This window comes from Cylas formicarius, unplaced genomic scaffold (genome assembly GCF_029955315.1).
Source record: "Cylas formicarius isolate icCylForm1 unplaced genomic scaffold, icCylForm1.1 PGA_scaffold_10__41_contigs__length_53128322, whole genome shotgun sequence".
NCBI lineage: Eukaryota > Metazoa > Arthropoda > Insecta > Coleoptera > Brentidae > Cylas > Cylas formicarius.
This window is the reverse complement of record NW_026844214.1, coordinates 52,014,047-52,035,780: the sequence shown is the minus strand read 5'-3', so window position 1 is coordinate 52,035,780 and position 21,734 is coordinate 52,014,047. Positions and strand designations below refer to the sequence as shown.

The 21,734-nt window shown below is 34.2% G+C and overlaps 1 protein-coding gene across 1 annotated transcript in view; it reads right to left on the bottom strand.

Annotated features, from left to right (window-relative positions):
* LOC132697095 (tubulointerstitial nephritis antigen-like) overlaps positions 1-20,969 on the bottom strand; it is a 62,880-nt gene extending 41,911 nt beyond the window's left edge. Inside the window, exon 1 of the mRNA XM_060662383.1 lies at positions 20,825-20,969. The gene's annotated coding sequence lies outside the window, so the exon portion shown is untranslated. The remainder of the gene's footprint in view (positions 1-20,824) is intronic.
* Between the last annotated feature and the right edge of the window lie 765 nt (positions 20,970-21,734).

The window sequence follows — 21,734 nt, the reverse complement described above, 5'->3', positions numbered from 1 at the left end:
ATAAAAAACGTAGGGTTATTTTTATTTTGTTGCAGATGATACGAATTACGGAAAGTCCCGGGAAAGCTGTAAGAATGAAATATGGCCGAACAGGTCCGTACTTTGCTTAGAATTCAATTATTTGGGATTTTGTTAGAAAAGATACTAAAAAATATTTATTTATTTATGTATGTATTTATGTTTAAATCTAAAATAAAATTCCAAATTATTTTTATTACCTACTTAAATTACTTCTAATTATTCACATAATATATCAGTATCACTATCGCTATCATCTCCTGTTCTAATTATTATTTGCAATATGGATATACGATTGTTCTGCTGTTTCTATATGTTTAACAGAATTTGCCCAACTTTGTGGAGGGATGTTAAAAACTTCGGTTTCTATAAGTTTGAGGACATTGGAGTTAACATGGCGAAAAACATTGTTACGACGAATGGCAGATTTCAGTTGATGTCAAACATGTTCAATGGGATTAAATACAGTGGTAAGGTGGAAGCCTTAAAACTGTATGCCCTAGATTTTTTGCATAATTGTCACAGACGTATTTCTGTTGTAGGTTCAAGCTTTGTAGAACCTCAATTAATTGCTTTTTGGTATAATCTTCGTGAAAATAAATATCGTTATTATACATGTAGTTTTGGATTGTTGCTTTTGTGTCACATGAGGAAGGGGTTTTAGTCAACTGTCTACTGTGATAACTTGCATTGTCCATTACAATTACGCTATTAGGAAGAATATTTGGAACTAGTTTGTTTTTGAACCAACTTTCAAATAAAACAGCGGTGGTCTCTTCATGGTAATCCAGAGAAGAATCTTTAATATTTTTCGCAGACAGAGAAAGTCCATTTGGAATCCAAACATCTATAGAGCCGGCATGCAAAATAGTTATTCTTTTACCTCTTTTTGATGGCGCGTTTGTTTTACACTTATCAGTTGAGTCAACCCATCCCTTTTTCGGGGTATCATAAGTGTCGAACCTGGTTTCATCCAAGTAAATAATTGCCTTTGCTGTTCTCTGTAAATCCTAATTTTTTTCCAGATATTCCAGTCGCCATTTCCGAATTCTAAAAGAGTCCATTAAAACTTGGCTTTTGTCAATTTTTTTAAATCTAAAACCCATGTGTTGAATACACTTCCATAAGGTAGTTCTGCCACATTTAACACCGGTTTCATTTTTTTCAACCCTCCTAATGTAGGCACGCTTTGTTCCTCATATAACTGGTAAATTTTACGCCGTATTATATCTTGATCACTTTCATCTACACTCGAGAAAATGTCAGCATCGCTTCTTTTTTTTCCTCGTTGAAATGGGATTATTCATTATTTTCCATACAGTTGATGTTGGAATTTTCGTCAATGTGGCCGTTTCTTCTAAAGGTGCTTGCTTGCTGGCACCACGTTCAATGAGAGACAAATAAACATTGTTTATAACTTCCTTAGTCTCAATAGAATAGTGTTTTCTACATTTGGGCGGCAGCATCTCTTCAGATACACTAGATTCGCACATATTTTGCATAATTCGCACACGATTCAACACACGCTGTATTACACACGAAATAAGAATGATTACTAATAAACTTAAACTAAGTAGTATACCAAATCAAAGAATATTAAACACAGGTAGGTATAAAATTATTTTTTAGTACGCACCACAATTTTACCTGATTTTAAATTCCGAATCTATCTTGTTGCATTGTATGTTAATGACCACCCATGGATAATCCCATTCAAAACCAATTCGTCACTTTCTTATATCTATAAACAGACCATACCTTTTTAATACTTGGTTAGCCAAGAAAACAGACAAAAATTCGGAAAAAATACGTGAAATCTTAGTCGAGCTGACAGCTGCTTTTGCCCAATAGAGAGATCGAGACTACCAACTTGGAAAACGGTGTCTCCTATCTTTGTAGGAAGTTCAGTGAGTATCGGAGGCAAACTTCTAGTTCTAAATCAAAACTAGTAGCTAAGTACCAGGAATGACTTAACATGACAGAAATTTGTGAACTTCCGCTTGCCCAACCTATTCTGCTGGATGAAGTGGCAGAAATCCAGCATATCCCCGAAGATCAAGAGCCGTCAACAAGCAAGTAAAAAAGATTGCGCCTAAGGTTGTCGGAATTATGTAAAGTAAACAGTTCTGTAATTAAATATTTAAAAGAAGATCAGTCCAAAACCGCAGATCAATGCAGACGAAATACTCTCGCTTTTTGTTGAAGCTAAGTTGACCAGGCATCAATATCCATTAATTAAAAATTGTGTTAATTCAAAAATGGCCTCAAATGTCTTTCCTTCGTATCGCAAAGTTCTGGAGGCAAAGAAAAAGTGCTATCCTTCGGATGAAAAAGTGTCAGAGACATCTGCAGCAGTTGAACTGCACTTCTGGATCGCATTACGAACCGGATTCTGAAGTCACAAGAAGACGTTTTGTCAACTCTCCTACTCCAAGGAGACTTAATGTTAAAAGGAAAATGGGGATTTGATGATAGTTCAGGGCATAGTGAATACAAGCAGAAGTTTTCTGATACAGCCATAAATAATTATTTGTAATGAGTAATGAGTAATTTCGATTCGGGAGTAATTAGCCATAGGCACGCCCATAATAAGGGTTCAGGAACAATTTATAATGATTCTTTAGACTTAATTGTACCATATTTGTTTAGTTTTCACTTTTATATGTTTTATTAAAATAATTTCAATTTTTTTTTGAAGGCATGGTTCCTGCTGTTATTAAAATTTTACTTTTTAATAATAAATAGTTTGAAAAATTGAAATATGCACAAAAATCCCATATTTAAAAAAGCGTGAGAATTTCATGACAGCATGTCCCATAAGACGGGACCACTGTGCTGCGGAAGGATCGCCTTTTTTGAAAATAGGATAAATTTTGGCAATTTTTCAAGGTTCTGAAGAAACTCCAAGTACCAGGTTAAAAATGTGACATAAAGGAGCACACAGTGGGCGGAAACAGGCTCTCATGTTAGGTAAGGGGTGTTCGATGTATAGACTTTAAGTTGCAATAAAACAACGATGGATTATTCTATAGATAATATAGATATATAGATAATCTTGTGGCATTACATTTTAAATATGATTTCTGGCATATGACCGCCACGGCCCTATATCGGCAATAACACGGCGAATGTTGTCTTCCATATGGTCAAGCGTTTGTGGCTTATCCGCATAGACCAATGACTTTACATAGCCCCACAGAAGGTAGTCTAGCGGTGTTAAATCACAAGATCTTGGAGGCCAATTCACAGAACCAAAACGTGAAATTAGACATGTTGCGCCGTCTTGTTGAAACCACATCTCCTGGACATCATGGTTATTCAATTCAGGAATGAAAGAGTTAGTAATCATAGCTCTATACCGATCACCATTGACTGTAACGTTCTGGCCATCATCGTTTTTGAAGAAGTACGGACAAATGATTCCACCAGCCCATCTGGCTGGGTTGTAGTGCAAATGCTGCCAAAGTGCTTTGCAAAATCTTCAACAATCTCCCTTCTTACCCATCAAGTAGATACTATCATGTATGCTTAACTCAGCATGACGAACATTTACCTTATACGTTACGTTTCTGTCTCTCAGAGGCAGAGAACTATTCCAGGCATTGTAGATGTTATGAAGTGTTGATAAAGCACTGTAATTATAGAGGCAGTCACAATATTCTTCAATGGATAAATAAATAAAAAAATGCACCAAGAAGAAATGTGTGTTTGTAAAAGCTGGCAGAAAAGTGTAAAGAACACCTTCCGAAACTCAAACCTGAAGAATAAGAAGTTTATAATTAGTAGACCAAACCGCAGTTGTTTTTTATTACCCTTGACGTTGTTTTATTTTTATTTTTACAGCTGTTCTTCGACGGAAGCATTTTATGTCCCGACCGTGTCGTAAAGCAATTTGCGTTAAATCTCAACAAACTTTCGAAAATTGTAACATAGCCTGCCACCTGTTGTTTTTGTAACCCGATCTGTGATATTTAAAATGGATTTACGTCCCGAAGCATGGCCTTGACTAGTAATCCAGTCAAAATGAGCATTTGATGTAGCCGAGATTCGCATAGAGCTGAACATCGGCAGAGACGTTAAATACACCATTGTACATGAAATATTAAAAATCCGACTCACCATTCGTGAGATATCGTGGTTTCCACTAGTAGAAAAATCATATTTTACATAACATGCACTTAAAGTTAGCCTATCACGCCATGGTACGTTCAATATAAATAAAAATAAGAAATTATGGGTTTGTGTGTTACTTGCAGAATAAAACAGAATAAATTGAACGAGCATTTAAAAAAAAAAACGGATATACTGTGAGTCCCTAATTCCCTTTGTCTGTAACCTTGAATAACATCTGCTAGCTACGTCATTGTTCGAGTGTGGACGGTCGTATAACTGCTTATTTTTGAAGGAAGTAAACGAGATAATTCAGTACATACTGTTGTTGTTGGGAAGATGTTGATTTGTTGATACTACTGACTGCACGAACTCTTCTGAAAACTGGGAAAGCTCAAATACAATATGTTCATCGCAAAGTCTGACTGGATATCCAAAACGTCAAGCTCATTTTATTTTTACATGCGACACTACATCCGCATTTATTAAAAGAGGTAAAACAGCATTATTTAAATTGTCAGAAAAACGTAATGATTTAATTGATTGCACAGAAGTATTTACAACAATGGATGGAACAATAAAACAGTACAGTTGTTTTGGTTAGTGTCGTGTCTATTATCAAGTTCACGTGTGGCTAGGCAATGGGCTGGGGTTGGTAATCAACAGACAATTATTTGGAACCTGCTCCAGAAAGAAGAAGTATGATTTGTGACTGTTAAAAAGAGGGATTATTTTGTACCCCAGTGTGCAATATTTGTCAGGGCCACACTTGCTCCTATATTGAATCAAGTGCGACAGAAAAAAATATTTATGCTTTTAATGAAGAGACAATTGAACTTCATAATTACAGCAAACATAGGTAAATATTAAAATTTGTACAAATAATATCGTTGTCGAATGATACTTTTTCAAATATCTCGCGCCCCGTATAATTGACGAAACCTGAAACTCTCTCACGACACGGTTTACGATACTGTTCACATAAAATTTATCATCAATAATATTTTAGATTTTTTGCCCAAAAACGACACACCTTGTATATGATTCAATCATTATTGGAAGTAGAGGTTATAGCCCTGGATTTTCCACGTTTCCTGGTTCAAGAATTTTTTGAAAATAGTAAATGATTTTCGAGAAAATAAGTTTTTTCTGAAACCATGCAGTGCGCCGTAATAATCAATGACGTCATCGCGTCTTGACAGCCCCCGAAATAACGATTTCATTATGGATTTTTTCAAATATCCCGGGCAGCGTATGTGAAAACCGCAAATACAAAAATTGACACCGTTTGAACCAATTAGCCATATTGTTTACGATTTTTGATTTGCGGCTGAGAATACTCTGTAAAAAAACAAATTTCTAGGTCTTTTAGATTTTTGCCTATAATTTGAAAACCCTGTATATAATCGAAAAAATGCCTGAAATAAATGTTATTGCACTGGATCTCCTGCGTCTGCCGGTTAAAGAATTTTGTCGATCGGGTGAACGATTATGGAGGAAAACATATTGTTCTGGAAGATAAAATTACCCAAAAAAAAGTCAAACATTTAAAAAAATACTTCGTAAAATTTGATTGCGCCCAATTTCTACCGTTTAAATGTGGACACGGACTTTTACTTCTCTGCTAAATTTGAAGTTGATATCTGCAAATTTAGGATACTTAACTCATTTTTCATTTAGCACGGAATATCGGGAACACCCTGTACAATAGGTGAAAACCTTACATACAAAATGTTTTGCTGTCAATGCGGGCTACATCGCAATATAAAAGAAAGTGAGATCTGAATCACTGTCTTTCAGTTATAACCAATTTTCAATAATAGGGGGGCCTATTTTCCAGTTTTTGGATTTTGCGGCGCAGCCTGTATATTTTTTGAAAAATTGTCAAGAATAAAAGTTTATGGAGCTGTATCCTCTGCGTCTCCTCGTTCAAGATTTTTTTCGGTTTTGTAAACGGTTTTTGAAAAATTATGTTTTTTGTAGACCCTTATATACGCGATTTTTAATTATTTTAGAATACTTCTCGGCCTCCCAGCCCCCATTTTCAATAGGTTCCGTCAAGGGGCAACACTGCATATATATGCCAAATATAAAGTCGATTGCTTCAAATTTCGGACGCTTATCGTGTATCATAGCAATGTCCGAAAAACAGTCGAAAATCGCGAAAAAAAAAGATGAATACCGGGGTCGGATCAGGGTCATTTCTTATAAACTTATGTGCCTCGTGGAGGGTTAAAAAGGAGGTAAATTTGAATTTTGCAACTCCAAAATTTTTATACGAGCGTAGATACTTTCGAAAAAATCGATTTTTCGAAAGTAACAAGTGTTAATCAAGTGGAAACGTCTTCGTACTCTAGTACCTGCTACATCAGAAATTAGTAGAAACGGATGTTTTGGACATTTTAATTTAAAACGAAATGATGGAGGATAATATAAATATAAATTTGGTTGGTGCAATGGCTTCGGAATTAGCAGACCCAATTCGAATATTTGAGGATAATGAAGGTGGCAATATCAATACCAAAAAATGAGAAGTATTACGAAAAGACTGTAAAGAGTTATGAAAGGAACCTATTCTTAGAATATTTTCGAGGCCTGCATCTGTAAACTTATTATAAGAAGTCTACTTTACAATTTAAAACAATTCGATGATATGTTTAGAAGAGGTGCTAGAAGAGAAGCTAGCACACCTGGAAGTGGATATTGCAAATGAGGGTCGAAATGAGAAGAGAAACTAATGCTTTCATAAGAAATAATTATTATTGTTCTTGTTTGTAGATAAAATATTCCACTCTTTGACTCCCTAGTCCTGGGACCTCTAAAATGAAAACATGGTTGACTTAATTTTTTTAAATTATACCGATAAAATGAATTGTTGAAACTTAACATACGGGGTGGAATGGTTTCCATCTGCGGAGTCACTGGGGTAGCGGATGGATCTTTCTTATTTTCGGCAAGGGGCCTCTAATTCTTTTTTCCTTCTAACAGGAACTGCTGTCGACGTTATTACTTTAGAGAGGTTAATTGTTTTGTCCTCCCTATATATTTCATCAAACTGGTGATAATATTCCCAGTAAATTCCTTCCAGTTTTCCGTATATTGTCTTGGATGAGTGTGTAGGGTTTTTTCAGGATTCTCCATTTCTTATCCAATATTTCTTCGGTTTAAAAAAGATTACCGTTTGCTTGAAAAAAGACCTACCTTGATACGATCTTCGAAAACTCGAGAAGTTTTCGAAATAACTTTCCTGTTGGGACCCTGAATTTTTTTTCACTGTTCAATGCACCTTGATCACATTCACCGCTTTCAAAACCAAAGTCAGCCATTGCAGACCGCTTCGCTACCGCTACCTAGCACAGAATAAATCCCCTACTAAAAATGGAGTGCATGTTGCTACTGGACTGGTTGGTGCTCCAGGCTATGGCGACGTAATACAGCTACAAAGTGGATAATAATAAAAAGACAACAGAGACCGACGATTTTTGTACTTTTGAAAGTTGATTTCGACATTTGATTCCTTAATATTTAGGAGTCCTAAATGTACATCTCGGTTGATTTAAACATTCTTTTTATTAGTACAAGAACAAAAACCAAATTAAAAATTCTAAATTAAATAAAGAATCAAACGATAGTCAAGTCCATTTATTTTTTACCTTGACGTCTGCATTTCACTTCTTTTATATCTTGGTGGAAGCTCTCACCAAGACGTTGTTTCCTAGAAAACCTTTTATAACATCAGTAAATGAAGAAGGAGTAGGTATTTGAAGCACGCTCCATCTTTATTAAAAGCTTGAACGTACCGCTTCATCAGTCCCAATTTAATTTGCATCAGTGTTAAGAGAATTATTCGTGTAAAAAATAAAACCATTATGAAGGATATTTTTTGATCCGAGAGTTAAATAAACAATTTTTGGTCACTTTTTTTTTCACCAAATGTTACTGTCTATATCTACTGTCCCACTCTCTCCAGAAACAGAGGTATTTCGTATAAAAATAAAATAAATTAGAACTAAAAGTTCAGATTATCACGAAATTATATATATTCATATAATTTTTTTTTTGTTATTTTGGCATCCAGAAAAACGTATTTTCCTCCAAAACCCTCAAAATTGAGGGAGTAAATTATTAACCGTGAATCAAAATTCGTACAAAATATAGCTCATCCGTTTAAACAGTGTTATAGGCCTTCCTCAAGGTAGCGTGCTAGTACCCATGCTTTTCAACGTTTATACCAACGACCAACCAATAGGCCCATCACAAAGAAGCTTGATATACGCCGACGACGTAGATATCACCTGCCAGTCAAAAAACATCGCAGAGACAGATGAGCAGATAACAGAATCCCTATCAAGACTGACAGATCAAATCAGCTCCGCCCAAATCCAGGGAAAACGCAGACATGCCTATTCCACCTCAATAACCGACAGGCGAGAAGGGAACTACAAATAGAATGGAACTCAATCAGACTGCAACACTGCCCAGACCCAGTCTATCTAGGTGTTACATTAGACCGCTCCCTAATGTTCAGAAAGCATATAGATAAAACCAAGGCCAAAGTCAACACCAGGAACGGCATTCTCCGGAAACTGACAAATACTCGATGGGGGGCAGACCCTAATGTCCAGCGCTCCTCGGCCCTCGCACTGTGCTACTCCGCAGCCGAGTATGCATCCCCCGTATGGGAGAGATCATCCCATAGACCCATAGACTGGACCCTGTCCTGCATGACACGTGCTAGCCGGAATTGCACCACCGCAAATACGTAGGGAAACCCTAGCCATGGCTGAACGAAGCAGACAATGTGAAGACCCGAGACATCCTATGTACCAATATATTCCGGCAGCGCCCAGACTGAAATTAAGGCGAGGCTTTATGCAACCTACACAGCCCTCGCAGCCTCTAAAACTGCTTCCAAGAAGACAAAATGGGAACAGCGCAATCAACGACATCCCAACCTGGAATATAAAAGAAAAACTTCCTGCAGGCTCCGACTTAGACTGGGGTACCTGGAGAACCCTCAACCGACTCCGGTGCCAAATGGGGAGGGAGATCCAAGAACAACCTCCTGAAATGGGGATACGTGGAAGAGGAAACGTGTGAATGTGGAGAATCCCAGACAATGGAGCACCTTCTAGCGTGTCAATTCCTACAAGCCCCATGTACCCGGGACCTTTGGACGTGCAATGAAAATGCTGTGAAATGCGCCAGACACTGTTTCTCGCCCTCAATCTAGAAGCGATGACGTCATTTACTATTACCATGCACTGCATGGTTTGAGAAAACAAGTAGCTTTTGAAAACCACTCACTCCATTGGAAAAATTCGTGTACCAGGATACTAAGGAGATCCACGGCTATAGCCTATATTTCGAATATTGTACGAATAGGGTACCTCGTTTGTGGGCAAAAAATTCTGATAGATCCTAGAAACTGCCGCTTTTGTGGGTGAATTATTGGCGATAAATGAAAAACGAATAAAGATGTGATAATTTGATATGAGCAGTATCGTAAACTGTGTCGAGAGATAATTTAAGGTTTCGTCTATAATACAGGGGACGCGAGACATTTGAAAAAATATAATTTTAAATTGCAATTACCAGTACAAATTTTAATATTTGCCGAAGTTTGCCGTAACTTTAAAGTTCGACGAGATGTGCAGGACACTTGATACAGGGTGTATTCACAATAAATTACATCGATTTTGCGAAAGTTCCATAGTGGTCCTTAGGAGCTCGTTAGTATATCTAAACCATCGATGAATTAAAGAAAAAAAAATTAGTGACAAATGGTAAATATTTTCAATCGAATATAAATTTTATTAATACAACTACATATATCACGAATTATAAAATGAAACAGATTGTGGATCGGACCTCTATCATTGGCAGCACTCGTCCAAATACGTGGGAGCGAAACAATAAACCCAAGTGAGATTTAATTTACGAGTCGTAAAATTTTTATAAACAAACCTATCGCGTTTGTGTATTTTACGCGAACCGCATTAAGATTCGCTTTTACTGTTCTCGGGAATTCGTGAATCACCACCGAACAATGAATCGCGCCTGGTGCCAAAAACGTCCATTAACATAAAATATTATAAAATTGGATTTCGCTATCGAAAATACCTAAAATTCCAATCTCGAATAACAGCTGACGTTTAGTAAATAATAACTTTTATAACATTGCATCCGATCATCTACCGCAGCGTTGGTTTTTAAAATAAAAATTAATGACACTGAACGAAAAGTTTAGGATTGATCTTGGACTGTAGGCTGCTTTTGAAAGATCACATTACAAGCAAATTCAGGATAGCATATGGGGATTTAAAGTAGATATACAGTCATAGATATTTTCTTCCAATTGTTACAAAGAAAATGCTTGGTGAATCAATCATACTTGGCTGTCTCGTGTTGGCTTAACATGTGCAACACAGGTTTTAAATTAATTAGGTATAAATCTCCTGCAAAATCACGTTTCGTAGAGATGATCATGACTTGAATCTAAGAAAAAATGTTATAAGATCATTTGCACATACAATTCTTTATAATTCAACAAAATAACACTAATAATAATATTTCTTTATTAGCTTGGGATGGTACATACAAAAACAATTGTTTACAAAGTTTTACAAAATGCCTGAACAAACAAAATCAACAAACAACATAACTATAACCAGAAATCAATATATAGGCAACACTAAGATAAAACAGTGATTTCTACTTTGTCCAGCGGCATTATTAAAAACTATATTTAATGATTAACGTATTATAAAATCTACGAAACATATCTAATTTTGTTTATTTGATAATGTTGATTTCTTGTTCTTAGGGTAATTTGGTTTACATCAATTTGACACTTGAACAGTGTGTGGCTTTGCTGGATGTCTGCGTTTAATTGGGTATAATTAAATAAAGTTATTTGTTTATTTGCTGACCACCTCGTGCAAACGTTACCCAGCCAATCGCCCTTAATTTCGTGCGATCAAGACGTGTATCGTGACGATCCTGCAAACTGAGGAGAGGTGCTGCAATATTATACTATAGTAACGTCGTTGAAGCTGCACTGACAAAATTGAGTTGGATTTCACAAAAAATATTACAATCAATAACGTGATCAATTTAATCCAGTTTTTGCGTGTTAATTTTGACTTCAGAATGTAAAAGTATCAAATTCATGATTGCAAATGATAAATTTGCAATATTTTTACAAAACAAATATAAACTTGCACCCTAAGCCTAACCGATGGAGCCAGAATTCTTAGTATTAAGCCTTTGTTATCATTTCATGCCTTGGTGTCAGTGGACATACGTCTTGGACGGTTTAACTTTTGAGATACAGGGTGATAAAGTTTGCAATAATAAAATATATCATTTCGTCATTTAGTGTATACATTTTTAACGATATACCGTTTTTACGACATAATCCAGTATTTAACTTTGGCAAGTCTAGCCGCAGGCCTATCCCGCTTGGGTAATTCGTACCTTCGAAACTTACTTCGGTACTTCATGCATACAAAAAACAAAAGATGGTTGGATTCCAAATGGACTTTCTCTGTCTGCGAAACATATTACTCTGGATTACCATGAAGACACCACCGCTGATTTATTTGAAGGTTGCTTTAAAAACTAGTTCCACACATTCCTCCTAATAGGGTAATTGTACTGGACAATGCAAGTTATCACAGTAGACAGTTGACTAAAACCCCTTCCTCATGTGACACAAAACAACAATCCAAAACTACATGTATAATAACGACATTTATTTTCACGAAGATTATACCAAAAAGCAATTAATTGAGGTTCTACAAAGCTTGAACCTGCAAAAGGAATACGTCCGTGATATTTATGCAAAAAATCTAGGGCATAGAGTTTTAAGGCTTCCACCTTACCACTGTATATTTAATCCCATTGAACATGGTTGGCACCAACTGAAATCTGCCATTCGTCGTAACAATGTTTTTCCCCGTGTTAACTCCAATGTCCTCAAACTTGTAGAAACCGAAGTTTTTAACAACCCTCCACAAAGTTGGGCAAATTATGTTAAACATATAGAAAAAGCAGAACAATCGTATATCCATATTGCAAATATTAATTAGAACAGGCGATGATAGCGATAGTGATACTGATATATTATGTGAACAATTTTAAGTAATTTAAGTAAGTAATAAAAATAATTTGTAATTTTATTTTAGATTTAAACATAAATACATACATAAATAAATAAAAATTCTTTAGTACCTTTCCTAACAAAATCCCAAATCATTAAATTCTAAACAAAGTACGGACCTGTTCGGCCATATTTCATTCTTACAGCTTGCCCGGGTCTTTCCTTGATTCGTATCAGTTAGTCACTTTCTTATATCTATGAACAGACTTTACCTACATACTAGGAAGTGTCAATAAAGAGTGTCGTGAAAATAGGTCCCGACATGAAAAATTCCAGGGCTTAAACAGTATAGTCCGTAAAAAGCGTTTCTGCATCCTGCATCTTGCTCCGCACGTGGGGAACCTCCCCAACACACCAAGGCCTAGGGAAGCGATTTTTCAAAAAAACACTTTTCAAAGATGTCTGCTGTGATGTTTTCGTGGCAGTCAACCTTTGCTTCTTTGCAAGCAAAGAAACAAACAACTCAAAGTATATTTCGTTTCTCTTAAAATACACAGGCCGCACGGCACGGTTACATAAAAGGATGCAAAAACTGTGTGTGGTTCGGAGAACTTTACCACACACGCCAGTGGCGGGCATACGGAATTTCACCTGTCTATTTTGGCAGACATTGATGGTACGCCACTGATTGCTCTTAAAATAATAATCATTCTTACAGTATGTAATAATTTCTAAAGAAATTTAATTCCTTTATAAAGTGTCCTACACATCTCGTGGGACTTGTTGGGAAAGTTCGAACAACCAAAAAAAAATCAAAATTCTAAATGAGGGTCCGGACTTCTCCTTTTCTCCCAAGTCTGAAGTCGGTAGCTGCAAATTTGGAGCACTTATTATGTTTTTTAGTATTGCACGGAAGATCGCGAACACCCTGTACAATACCTAAAAACCTTAAATACTTTTTTTTCAACGGTGATCATTTCTGTACCAAAGGCGATCCCATAGGGACTACCGCTACCGAGAGATAAAATTTTTATACGGGCGCAGGTACTTTTGAAAATTTGATTTCATCGATTTTCGAACGTAACAAGGTAGTACATAATCATACTAGAGCACGAGTAAGTGAGCCAGATTTCAACTTTTAAAGAGATTGTTTATTGGAATTCGTTTTGTTCCTGCAATGTATGGTGCCCCAAAAAAAATTGATTGCATAGATAAATATAGATATTTGAATTTTGTAAAATCTGCATGGAAAAATCCAAACTCTACTCCCGCGTGATCCAGAAAAACTGCTAAATGCTAATTTCTGTAACTGCAAGTACAACAGAGATGCGTTAATTTTTCTTAGAACAGCGAACAGAGATTGCGCAAGAAGAAGGAAATGAAGATGAAGAAATAATTGTTGAAGTATTAGTACACTATTATCTATTGCACTTTGAAAATTATCTATATTACCATACTTTCAATCAATAGGATACGATCTGATCAAATTTTCTTCGTTACAATAAATCGTGGAGTAAACCTACCGCAGAAACCATGTTAATTTTCTAATAGTGGAAACCGGGATATCTCACGAATGGTGAGTCGTGAGAAAAAAGTGCCTGAACGATTTTTGTAGAGAATTGTACGATCTATAACTTTGGTCTGACCTATTTTCACGATAAAACTTACTGTTTTCGAAAAAAATGGAAAAAACCTCAATTTTGTATGTTTGACCTTGATTAAAATTTTTGACTTATTTTTGTATATTTTGACTGGATTAAATGTAACAAAATCTTCAAATTGAAATTCACGTAGTCGTTCCCTGGCGTTAATTCGAATGTTTGTGTAACTCGTTTGCTGCAAACTATTGTCTTAAAACGCACGCAAGTGTAAATTGTACCGGCTTATCTTTGTTAACCCATTGCGTGTCTAGATAAACAAGGCGCTGAACGATTCAAATAGATAACACGTGACTTCAAAAAAATCGCAACAAAAATCTAATCTATTTTCTAGCGAAAGGTACGCTTCGGTGCCGCAAACTTTGGTTTTAAATTCAACGCTGCGTACATAGAACCATTTCTCAAAAATCTCGAATAATTTTGTTTCATAAGTATCGGTATCGCTTTACAAACCGTATCAGTTTTTTATGAAACTAGCTGTATAGCCTTCGAGAATAACAATCTACCTTATCTCTCTTTTTTCTATATTGCATTTTTTTTTAATTAAACAATTATCGCTTAATAAAAACTATGGGATTTTGTTTTTTTTTAAACATTTTATGATTTAATACAATTATAACATAAAAAATAACTAAATAAAAAAAACTTGAAAAACACCAAATAAAAAGTAATGGCTTACAAAAATAATAAATCTTGAGGATAAAATAACAAACAAAACAAATAACTAACATTATCATAAAATAAATTTATACACAATATAAAAAAAATTACATCCTATAATGTTGCGGTGTTTGGTAAAGTCTGTTCATAGATATAAGAAAGTAACTAACTGATTTGAATTAAGGAAAGAACCGGGCAAGCTGTAAGAATGAAGTATGGCCGAACAGGTCCGTACTTTGCTTAGAATTTAATTATTTGCGGTTTTGTTAGGAAAGATGCTAAACAATATTTATTCATTTACGTATGTAAAATTACAAATTATTTTTATTATCAACTTATATTAATTAAAATTATTCACATAATACATCAGCATCACTATCGCTATCATCGCCTGTTCTAATTATTATTTGTTCTATATTATTTGCAATATGGATATACGATTGTCCTGCTTTTTCTATATGTTTAACAGAATTTGCTCAACTTTGTGGAGGGATGTTAAAAACTTCGGTTTCTACAAGTTTGAGGACATTGGAGTTAACACGGGGAAAAACATTGTCACGACGAATGGCAGATGCCAAACACGTTCAATGGGATTAAATATACTTAAAACTGTATGCCCTAGATTTTTTGCATATTTATCACAGACATATTCCTTTTGTAGGTTCAAGCTTTGTAGAACCTCAATTAATTTGTTTTTGGTATAATCTTCGTGAAAATATCGTTATTATACAGTAGTTTTCTAACGTTCTCAAGTATTTGGGTTTGGGTATTTGTCCTGGACAGGCCAAATTGACTACGTATTAAAAAAAAATCGCTAACTAGCTAACAGCTCTATGATTTTACCAATACAACTGTATAATAAGTTGCCTTTGTCCATGAAATAGATATTGCCTGTCCATTTATTTAAGCAAAAACTAAAGCCCATTTTGAATAAGAATGTTTCTTATTCTACTGATGAATACTTTGATTGTAGTAATGCCGATCTCTCAGTGTGATATACTTTGTGTGTTTTTCTTTTTTTTTCTTTTGTTGATGTATGTTTGCACGTATCTGTTTTTAAAGTTTGTATTTTAGAGTTCCAATGTATTTTTTTTACTTGTTGATATTATCCGATACTTTTGTTAAAGGTCAATGGAAATAAACACTGTCATATCATATCATATCATGGTTATTGTGCCGACAAAGCTCGACAGCGCTCTGAGAAATTGCCGAGACGGCTTTTGCCTGAACCTGAATTAAAGTGACATTGTATGAGCCGTCGTTCAAAACAAAGTTAAAAATTGTACACGCGTCGTCTCTCCAAGAGTCGATTGCGTCACAGCCGCGTATATAAACGCACATTATTATTAATTTGCATTTGTCGCCGTCCGATATCGACAGTATAATTCACAGGAATGTTGTTTGTTATTATTTTATTTATTTCGTTCGAAATAAGGATGATGCCATATAAACGTAATTATTCGCACTACAACTATATTCGTGATATTCGCGGAATGCGATACGGACAATTAGTCATTCGAATTTTCGTGTATGTTTGTTCCGTATTGGCTAATGAATTTTTATGCGACTTGTTGCTAAGTTTCCTCTGTCGGCGGCGAGAATCAATTAATTCCCGGCCTGCGATAAAATTTTAAATACCGCACAGATTCGATAATCCTACAACCGAAATATTTGAATAGTTTGAACAATAGTAGCACATACCACGTTAGATATTTATTAATTATAATAATTACTAATTAATTATTCATTACAAAGGATTACAGAATTAAACTTTTTGATAGATTTTTTTTATTTCCAAAACTGTATATTTTTAACAATGCTTTCTAGTTTTTTTTACAAAACTTCTGGATTCCTGCGTCGGTTTTTGGAACTTGCTGACGTTTCGTCAATCATCCTGTTGGCTTCTTCAGAATCTGACTGATACTGACTTGCATTTTACTGTGTAGCTCTCGGATTTTTGGTTGGTAGAAGAATTGATTACATGCAAGAATTTTAGTTTCATCGAATAAAATTTTATCTCCGGTTTCGTGATTTTCCGTAAGGCTCTTTCGTGTTCTTTGGGCCTAGTTGATATTGAAACTGCTGGCATCTCAAATGGAATTTTGTCTTTGAGATGTTGTGAGATTTTTGGACAAATGGTAAATTTGGTATTGACGTTATACTTCTTTACAACTTTTGATATTTTGAATGTAAGAAAGGACCACAGTGTAGGATTGCTTTCGGCCTCATTGCTATTGGAAGGTTGTGGTGAAGTGTATTTTGTGATGGAAGAACAGAGGTAAGATGTTTTAATTCTATATTCAGTAAACAAGAGAGTTGATAACCGATGATTTTTGGGCCGGATGGTGATGTGTCCATGCATTAAGGCATCGGTCTGCGTGCGTAGGTTTACTGTAAACACCTTAGCTCTGCTCTTCTCTCTAATAATTTCCACATTAAAGATGTTAAGCGTTCCATCAAAAAATACACTTCAGCACAACCTTCCAATAACAATGCCGAAAGCAATGCTACACTTGCCACTATGATCCTTCCTTACATTCAAAACATCACTGACCGCATATCAAAAGTTCTAAAGAAGTATAACGTCAAAACAAGATTTACAACTTTGTTCAAAAATCTATCTTTATAGTATTCCATGAGTATGCGGAAACGAATACATTGGAGAGACCGGACGAAAAATATCAACTGGGCTCAAAGAACACGAAAGAACCTTACGACTAAGACAAATAAACTCATCAAAATCACGAAACCGGAGATAACATTTTATTCGATGAAACTAAAATTCTTGCATGTAATCAATTCTTCTATCAACGAAACAGAAATATTAACCGCGACTCAGGTGTCCACCTGCCACCAATATGGGAATCAGCCATCCGAAACGGTATATAAGCAGGTACAGAATAAAATGCTAGCCAGTTGCAGTCAAGCTCTGAAGAAGCTAACTGGATTATTGGATCGACTCAGCAAAAACAGACGCAGGAGGAATCCAGAAGTTTTCTAAAGAGTGACCTGTGGAAGTTTCTTTAAAAAATACTTTCTAGTTTTCGTCCTTAGAGTTCCCAAGAAACTTATCAATTACTTTTTTAAATGAAACCAAGGCGTTGTGGTCATTGTGTTTTGAAAATCCTTGTTTTTGCGTAACGTTCTTATCTGCGGCGTAACAAAAATACCTTTTTTTATCTTGACATCACATATGGCTGGAAATTCCTGACACAAATATTTGAAACACTATCCATTTTAGTATAGGGTTTTAACTAACTGCATCGTCAAGCCAAGTTTGACACGAAAAGGATGCAGTAAAACTTTTTTGGGGTCAACTAATACATTTTGCTACCAGGTGTGAGGCTTGTTCTGAAAAGTCCAATGTCTATCTCTTGCCCGACTATTTTGTATAACCTAGAAGCATGCACAGCACTTTTAGGTCACTACAAAGCATCCACTGATGTTTTTGGTAATTTATTTTCTTCAACCGAAGTCCTAAATCTTCATACGTTTCTTTTAAATGCAATGGGAACCGGGGCCAGTTCGTTACCAATAAAACGCCATTTAAACTACTCTTAGTTGGCACATTTCCTAATTATGAAACTAATTCAGGAAATTTGTTGCAATACTCATGACATAACTCTTTTTCGCGATCCCGGTAAAAGCTTGATGCTTGTCACGAAATCTGGACGCTAAGAATTCCGATGCATCCTTTGCAAGGTGCAAATCTCTAATGAAATCATTTAATTCGTTCTGGGTCTATCTGAAATCTGGTGTGAAATCTGACTCATCTATGCCCGAATTAGATTTTTTTTACAAAAGAAGTTATCTTCATCTTCGCAAACATATTCATGTCATGTATATTTAAAAAATAACGTTTTTTTAGATATAGAGCGCTATAAAAAAAATGACGTGATAGAGCAAAAATATGCCGTTTTTTGGAAAAAGGCCTCCCAAGAATATACAAATAAGCAAACAGCTCTCAAACATCAAAATCACTGCAGACTTGTGGAATCCATATTCGATACGGGAAGTGTAAAACCAAAATCATCTAGTCCTAAAGGAAAGTGAACATGTTAGTTCACAAAGTGGATTACCTAAGTACAAAAAGCAATGAGAATATCACAGTACATAATAATTTAGCTTATTGCTCACTTTAACCTAAGTATTTGAAGCATACTAATGAGAACTAATGAGAACACAAGATTAAACTTTTTACTAAAAGTTGAGGATGATGAAAAGTATTTTATGACACTTTTTTAAGGCACCACCACAACCTCAAAAAAGAAACTTATTACTAATTTATTAGTTATTTGGTAAAATGTCTTTTCTGACTTTTGAGTTCGAAATGAAGTGACAAATCCAAATAAAAAAAAGAGAAAAATACTAAATAATTCTACCAAAAAAAGATTTATTCTTTTTTTTAAGAAAAAACAGCTCGATATTTACAATTTCTTAAAAATGACTTCATTTCTATTTTCGCAGTTTGTTTCCCAAATTTTGAAATAAAGTTGCAGAAATTATTTCAAAACCTTTTTACACCAAGAACAAAGGGACAATAAATAAATAATAACTAACCTCGCACCGCTCGTAATGGGGGTTGTTCTATTTCTCTTGCTCAAGGTAGAATAAGGTGTTCTTGTTTGATTACTTTACGTACTGATATATTCTCAGATAAATTATTCAATAATTTCTTTAAACATTTGTATAAAATATAATTTATAATAATGTAATTCCATTTCTTGTTAAAATTTGTTTAGAAAATTTTTTATGCAAATACCTACATTTTTACACAAAAAAAGAGAATAATACTAAATAATTTTACCAAAAATATGATTTACCTATTTTTTTAATAAAAAAACGATTTTAAAATGCAAAACAAACTAAAATAAATCTCTTTTCTTAATAATTTATAATAATCTATTTTTTTTTTACTTAAATATGTAACTTTAACCAATATATTTCGTTTCTCGTAAAATTTGTTTTGAATTTTTTTTATGTAAATACCTACCTTTTAACATAAAAAAGAGAATAGTACTAAATAATTTTACCGAAAAAATGATTTACCTTTTTTTAAAAGAAAAAAAAAACGATTTTAAAATGCAAAACAAACTTCAAAAAATAAATAAATAAATAAATCATTTATAATAATCTAATTTCTTAAGAAACATCCGGAAATATTGATTTAAAAATGCACACGATATTTACTTAAATATGTATGTTTAACCAATAGACCTCATTTCTTGTAAATAATTATTAGAAAAATTTGTTACCAAAAAAATGATTTATTTTTTTTAAACAAACTTCAATAAGTCTCTTTTCTTAATAATTTATAATAATTTAATTTTTTCTTACTCAAATATGTACTTTTAGCCAATATATTCCGTTTCTTGGAAAATTTGTTTTGAAAATTTCTTATGTAAATACCAAAATACCAATTACACCAAAAAAAAAGAGAATGATACTAAATAATATTAACAAAAAAATATTTCCCTTTTTTTAAAGAAAAAGAACCATTTTAAAATGCAAAACAAACTTTAATAAATCTCTTTTTTAAATAATTTATAATAATCTAACTTCTTAAGAAACCTCCGCAAATATTGTGTAAAAAATGCACACTGTATCTTCTTATATATGTATTTTTAACCAATATATCTCGTTTCTTGTAAAATTTGTTATGAAATTTTTATATGTAAATATCTACCTTTTACACAAAAAAAAAACGAGAATAATACTAAATAATTTTACCAAAAAAATGATTTACATTTTTTTAAAGAAGAAAAACGATTTCAAAATGCAAAACAAACATCAATAAACCTCTTTTCTTAATAATTTATTTTTTTTTACTCAAATATGTACTATTAACCATAATATTTCGTTTCTTGTAAAATTTGTTCAGAATTTTTTTTATGTAAATATCTACCTTTTTACGCAAAAAAAAAAGAAAATAGTACTAAATAATTTTACCAAAAAAATGATTTACCTTTTTTTTAAAGAAAAAAAGCGATTTTAAAATGCAAAACAAACTTCAATAAATCTCTTTTTTAAATAATTTATAATAACATAATTTCTTAAGAAAACATTTTTTTGAAAACTTTGTTACCAAAAAAATGATTTACTTTTTTTTTAAAGAAAAAATGACTTCAAAATGCAAAACAAACTTCAATAAATCCCTTCTGAGCCAAGAAACAACAAAAAAAAATACAATTTGTTCCCCGCAGCGAAAAGCAGTGACAAGGGCGAAAGTGCCGACGAAAACCGACAAAAGCGAACCACACACATGCTTACGTACTTTTCTTTTTTAAACCGCTAAAGTAGGCAACACACCGAAGCACCGATTACCGATAAGATTTTAATCACGGCAAAGTACTTTCAGCACCGAACGCGCACCGATTGCGACTGGCGGACTGAAGCCGTCTTTCCACTCGACCGTGCTAAGCGATCTGATATCTTCGCTGTTAAGATTGCGTTAAAATAATGCAAACGCTTTGTTTTTTTTTTTTGCTCGACGACATTGCCAAGTTTTTACCTCTTGATTCTCCTACACCGCTTGGATTATTTTTGACGATACGCTCCACTTCGTGGGGCAAAGAAAGCGATCAACCCTCTAAAAGGAGACGTGAGTAGAGTTGCCTACCACACGGTGAAAATTATTTTGCGTTTTAATACTGTTTACTTAAAAAAAAACATTATACAAAATACTGTTTTTATGATTGGTGATATATGGAAAACAAAAACGCTCAATATTGTAATAACCTGTCAACTGTGGAAAGAAAAAAGAAGAAGAGACACCACAGAATGATAGAAATAACGTAATCCTAACTGTGGACGGTATATTTTTTTCATGTCATATTAATAATAGGCCCGAATATGATGTACGCAGTCTACTGGAAGATAGTGGAGTAGGAACCCCTCTTGATGTTTTTACAATAATAAATAAACCTATGTTAACAACTCAAGAATCGTAAACCTAATGGGATTGCCGAATCCGCCAAATCTGTTCGCAAGTGCAATGCGAAAACTCTCGCTGACTCTGACGTAGGTGAAGTCCTGAAGTCCTGAAAATGACCCGAGTTTTGATAGACTTGAAGTACTTTGAGTAGCTAATATAGCATTTTGTTTGGATAATCACTCGTTATTTTCATTTAATATCAACATTTAATAATTATTGGGAAGTAGCATAGGGTAGGGTCTCAGGTAGG